General features: G+C 31.5%; 1 pseudogene across 1 annotated transcript; it reads left to right on the top strand.

Moving 5' to 3' along the window:
• Positions 1-2,242: 2,242 nt before the first annotated feature.
• Positions 2,243-6,431, top strand: LOC143570161 (putative pectin methyltransferase QUA2; annotated as a pseudogene). The gene is made up of 6 exons (XR_013141878.1): positions 2,243-2,548; positions 3,281-3,964; positions 4,521-4,656; positions 4,740-4,979; positions 5,062-5,287; positions 6,115-6,431. The product of XR_013141878.1 is annotated as a putative pectin methyltransferase QUA2 (transcript).
• The last annotated feature ends 146 nt before the right edge of the window (positions 6,432-6,577 follow it).

Genomic DNA, 6,577 nt, shown 5'->3' with positions numbered 1-6,577 from the left:
CCGTATTACGGGAGTTGTTTTATATTGTTTGTTCTAATATTTATTTAATTTTTGATTTTATATTTTTTGTATTGTATGAAAGTTAATAATATATTTATGGTTTGATGATAAATTGTTTCACAAATAAATGAGATGTTATAACCCGGTTTAAAAGCTATATGGTTTTGATGAGACCCAAGTCTCGTTTATTTTTTTACTATAGAATTGGTTTTTTTAATTATAAATAATATTTATGAAAGTTAATAATATACTTATGGTTTGATGAGACCAAGACCCGTTTATTTTTTTTACTATAAAATTGGTTTTTTCATTTAAATAATATAAATACTTTTTTAAAATAAATAAGATATTCATTTTTAGTATATCCTATTTTATAGGATTTTTACATCAATAATTTGGTGAGAATACTTTTTTATTTAATGAGATGTTATAACCCGTTTAAGGAATATCTGGGTTTGGTAAGACCCATACCCATGAATTCGGGTCAAATGTATGAGAAGCCTCCATTTAAAAATCAAGCAAATCTGGTGACTTAAAAAAAAGGGGAGCGACCACATCGCGACACTTAGGATTTTTTGGTTTTCGTTTATATATATTATAGATAGATATAGATGAATATGAATATATTGCCCCATATAGACCCATAGAAAGAGTAAAAATGAAAAGGCTGAAAATCCCTTTATCAAGATTTGGTACAACATAACATTATTAATTAAACCATCAAGTACCGATTTTCAGAACACGTACAATTTCTTTAGCATTTACCACAAAATCAATAATATTATATCAACAACAACAAATCCAAATTTATATTTCTTTCTTTCTTTCTTTCTAGGGTTTATTTATATCTGACGTGGCCGGAGGTTGTTATCAGTATCATCCATCCTTCAATGCCACCGGTCTAATTATTTTTATTATTTATTATTAATATTAATATTATAATAATGTGTATACATTTGCCGGTAATTCCGGCGGCAGATCCACTCGGTCATGTCTAACGACGGTGGCTCGAGGTAACACCTAATTCTATATTAATTCAAGTTGTGTGGTGTAAACAAGCCGAGCTATTTTAAAGCCCGAGCTTGACTCGTGACTCGTGTTTTTAAGCTCGGGTCTTTTATTATATTTTAATTATTCGAGCTTAGTTGTGTAATCTGATATTAATATCTTGAAGTTTAAAAGAGGTAAAACTTAAAAGACACACAAGACTCGAGCTCAAAAAAGTCCAGCTCATTTCGAGTTTTTATCTAGCCAGTTTTGAGTAGCTCGCGAGCGGGTTGGCTCGTTTATTATTTATTAATTAATTTATACATGTTTTTCAGTAATTTATTTAAGTTTGAGAAAAATCTTAAATGAGCCTGAGCTCGTGTAGTACTTAAACGAGCCAAAGCTCGGATCGAATTTAGTCGTGCAGTGTGAAATTAATATGCAGAATTTCAAAAGAGGTAAAACTTAAATAATACATAAAGCTCGTTAAGGTTTGACAAGCCTAACGAGTTTTCCATACAAATATGGAAATACTAGTGAATCCCGAGGCCCAGACCGAGTAGAAAAAATAGGCCCTTGAAATATAACTTTGTTAAATAAATTTTCATAAACAATTTTAAACTAAAAGACTAAAATTCCGGGGCCCAGAAAACTTGTTCGCCTTGCCCACTTCTTTGACCCGGTCCTGCATACAAAACTTGAGCTCAGACTCGATAACCAAGCGAGTTATAGTTGAGGCTCAGCCTCGAAAAATTCAGCTCATTTCGAGCTTTTATTAATCCAATCTCGAGTCTCATTTGCACACCTATCTCATTCTAAGTGGTTAGCTAATTAACTAATCTGCTGTGAGTCACATTAACTAGCTTTCTAATAGTATATATACTTAATTAATTACAGCTTGCTAAACACATGTCCCATTAATGCTTGCTATGTGTTTGTTTCATTGTTTGTAACTATGTGAAAGATAGAATTTTATCATTATTTTATTATTTTTATTTTATTTCCGCGTTAAATTTTGTTATTATTATTATTATTAATTTATTTATCCACACTTCAAGAAAAAATGATATAATCTGTCACTCTCCATTGCGTGTTACAGTATGCATACATCACATACATACAAATCTAGTATCATTTATCTTTATATATATTTAATATAAATAATATGTAATAATATTATATATATCTCTATATATATGTATATGTATATGTATATGTATATGTATATGTATATGTATATGTATATGTATATGTATATGTATATGTATATGTTCTCTCTCTCATCTTTCTCTCTCTATCTTTGTTACTATATAGTTCAAATGAGTGTTCACAAGTGTTCACAAGCTGCATACCTTATTTGTGATTGGATACACTTATTATTATTATTATTGTTATTGTTATTGTTATTATAAATTAAGTTCTAAAATTCTGCAGAGTCCGTGTAACAAGATGACAAATTAGCTGTGAGGTTGCTGTATCAAACTATGGAGCTGTTATTAATGATTGCAGAATAAGTGGCTGATATTCTGGTTTTGGGTTGAATTTCTTGCATATATTCAAGGTAAAAATTTTCATTTTTTATTCTCTTTTTGCATCAAATTCAGCTGATTTTTGTTGGTTTCTTTATAATATTATTATTGGGGTTGCATCTTTGTGTATGTGATATTCATAACATATTAGCATATAATACCCTTTTTAAAAAAAAAAATTATTTATTTATTTATTTTGGGGGTTTGGTGATCACTTTCTTGATATTGAATTTTTTTTTGCTAATAATCAAGATAAATTTTATAGCTTTTTAGTGTTTTATCATCAAATTCAGCTAAATTTTGTTGCTTTTCATGTATGTGATATTTATTACTTCTAATTTTTTATTTTATTTTAATTTTTTTAAGTTTATGAGTTTGATGATCACTATCAAGAAATTGAATTTTACTTATGTTTAATGGATCTAGCTGACTAATTACATGAAAAGATCTTATTTTTATAATTTTTTGGGATCTTTTTGTTTTCAAATATAAATTGTGAATTCAAACTATTACAATAAAGTGACAGGTAAACGGCCAACCAGACAAATTACATGAAAAGATCCTGTTTTTATAATTTTTTGGGATCATTTTGTTTTCAAATATAAATTGCATATTCAAACGAGTACAATAAAGTGGCAGGGCAACATACTGTTAATTCAATAATTCAAGCTAACAGATATGAAAAATTATGTATTTTGACATTTTTGTGGTTTTTTTTTTATTTTTATTTTTTGGTAACATTTTAGTGTGATATTTGAATGTAGGATAATGTCAAGGCCACTGCATAGAGGTTTTTCAGGTGGTGGAAGATTATCAGGGAATATTCAAGATTATTTGGAAGATTCCCAGATGAAATTTAAACCCGAAAAAGAAGATTTTGATAAAAATAGATTATCTGTTTTTGCAATAAATTCACCATCAAAACAAAACGTTCAAGAAAAATGTTATACTGTTACCGACCCGTACAGCCCGGTATCGTCAAGAAAACGATATAAACTAACGTTATTTTTGCTCAAGTTAAGTTTATTCGTGATCGTGATTCTTGCGCTCACGGGTTCGTTTTGGTGGACATTATCGCTCACAACTGCGTCTAGAAGTCACACGTTTCGTGGGTACAGACGGCTTCAAGAACAACTTGTTTCAGATTTGTGGGACATTGGTGAACTCTCACTTGGTTCTTCTAGAATAAAAGAATCGGAATTTTGTTCAGTTGATGTTGAGAATTACATACCCTGTATCAATGTTACTGAAAATCTTGAGTTGGGTTTGACCGAAGGTCAAGAACACGACCGCCATTGCGGGCCCACGTCGAAACTGAGTTGTTTAGTTCCTCCTCCATCTGGATACAAGATTCCGCACAGATGGCCTACCGGACGAGACGTTATTTGGATTGATAATGTTAAGATTAATGCACAACAAGTACTTTCATCTGGAAGTTTGACAAAAAGGTTTGTTTTAAATTCGATTGAATTTGAAAAAAAAAATATGATTTTTAGACCAGTTTGTTATTTAGGGGTGTGCGTGGTGCGGTTTAGTTCGGTTTTAGGCTAAAACCAAACCAAAAACCAAAAATTCGGTTTTCTGGATTTTTGAAACCGTTCGATTTCGGCTTTTCGGTTTTTGTTGTGGTTTCGGGTTTTTTCGGTTATTAGCATTTGATCTTGAAAATATTTGGCTAAAAAAAGTTAGCCGAAGATAATGAATTTAGTTATAAAACAATTTGGTTAATAATGAACTAATTGACTATTATACATTTAGCCAAAAATATTTGAGTTACATATTTACTAAATTCTTATAAATTACTTAGAATGTAAAATAAAAAAAATAAAAATCTAGAAATTCGGTACGGTTCGGTTTTTTCAGATTTTATTACATGCAAAACCAAAACCGAACCGCAAGTTCGGTTTTTATAAAAACATAAAACCAAACCGTCGGTTTTTGTTTCGGTTTGGATTTTTCGTGTGTTTGTTTAATTAATGTAGAATTGTGTAAATGTGGATGCAGGATGATGTTGTTAGATGATGATCAAATTTCATTTAGTTTTGCATCTTCTATGGTTGACGATAGTATCGAAGATTATTCCCATCAAATTGCAGAAATGATCGGTTTACGAAACGAGTCTTACCTTGTTCAAGCCGGAGTAAGTGAAAAAAAAATAAAATTCTTTGAACGAATCATATTGACACACTTTATATAGCATTTATTAAAAAAAATCATTTTCAGGTGAGAACGGTATTGGATATAGGATGCGGTTTTGGTAGCCTCGGGGCACATTTATTTCAGAAGCAGATTTTAACTATGTGTATCGCAAACTATGAGTCTTCCGGGAGTCAAGTCGATATAACGCTTGAACGAGGTCTTCCTGCAATGGTTGCTTCTTTTACTGCTAAAAGTTACCGTTCCCGTCACTTTCGTTTGACATGGTTCATAGCGCGTGGGACGGGATTGTCTGGAATCACAAAGGTACCAATAACATAAATTATATAACATTATAACATTTATGTTAATCTTATAACATACAAGTTCTTTAATTTAAATGTTGTAGATGGTATTCATTTGATTGAAGTTGACCGAGTTCTAAGACCTGGTGGATACTTTGTTTGGACGTCACCGATCGTTAACACACGGGCTTCGGTTAAAAACAAAGATTTATTAAAAAAATGGGATTTTGTGCGTAATTTTGCCAAAGATTTATGTTGGGATTTATTGTCGCAACAAGACAAAACGGTCGTATGGAAGAAGCCTAGTAGTAAAGATTGTTATGCTTCCAGGTAACAAACTTTTAAATTGCATTTTCTATTTTCCAATGCCGTCTCCGAAAATTTAAATACCTCGGCCGAGCTAAAATAAAAAGGCCCGTATGCCTTTACGAAAAATTTTTATTCGCTAGCGTACATGGATAAAAATTTTATCGACCGGTTTATTATAAGCAGAAACCATTCTTAGCATGTAATTATCTCACAAACCATTGCAAATAACCTTAATTTTATCACCAAAAAACATATATATGTAATATGTATAAAAAATTTGTGCCCCCGAAACTTATGTGCCCCCGCCGATGGTGCGGCTCACACACCCTCCGAGCCGCCCCCGCTATTTTCTTATAAAGTATATATTGCTAGCATTTGATGGCATATCCATTTGTTGTAGACGTCACAATTTTGGCCCGTTTACTTTAAGGTGTGCGTTTTTGGGTTACATTTTATCTCATGAGGGTAAACATTAAATACTAATCTAATTATTTTTTTCGGAATTAGATTAGTATCTTAGTAAAGTAGTTTTTCAAACACATTTTTATTAATTGTGTTATGCAAATCATAGCAAAAGAACCAAAAAGTGTTGACGGGTCAACGTCGACCCGCCGTGTTTGATCCATATATAAAAGTTGCTATTATGACTTGACCCCTTACAAAAGCATCCCATTTATCCACCTCTAATTTTTTGGCTGTTGCGGACCCCATCATTAATTCTTGGATTAAAAAGTTGTAACTTTAGTGCATAGTAATCATTGTTAGGAGTTGCATATATGTTAAATAGCTAAATATAAACAGGACACAAGAGTTATATTAATCTTATTGTGAGTTATTTTAATTAATAGGAGCCAAGGATCCGGTCCTTCGATCTGCAAAGTGGGCCGTGACGTTGAGTCCCCGTATTATCATCCGCTAGAGGCATGCATTGGAGGAACTCATAGTCGTCGTTGGATTCCTATTGAAAAAAGACCAAAATGGCCTTCTAGAGCCACATTGAGCTCCAATGAACTCGCGGTTCATGGTATTTATTTTCTTTAATTCTTGAATTTTATATCTTATTTTTCGCTCATGTTATATGAAATGTAGGACTAATTGCATTTGCATATAAGAACTAGACAACTTATTTTAAGCAAGTAGAAAGCATCACAGGTTATTCACACAAAAAAAAAGTCAACATGATCAAAGTCAAGATAAATTATGTTTTATAAAGTTGGTCTGTTTTATTGAAAAACATTTTGAACATTCATGGAGTTTTTTAGCCTAAAAAGTTGGTTACCTTTCATTGTCATAAATGGAACTTTAGTCAAC

Source organism: Bidens hawaiensis, unplaced genomic scaffold, assembly GCF_021521415.1.
Source record: "Bidens hawaiensis isolate Kalapana, Puna unplaced genomic scaffold, B.hawaiensis_p1.1 tig00024841_1, whole genome shotgun sequence".
Classification (NCBI taxonomy): Eukaryota; Viridiplantae; Streptophyta; class Magnoliopsida; order Asterales; family Asteraceae; genus Bidens; species Bidens hawaiensis.
Note: the sequence above shows the minus strand (reverse complement) of the source record. Positions and strands in the feature narration are given on the sequence as shown.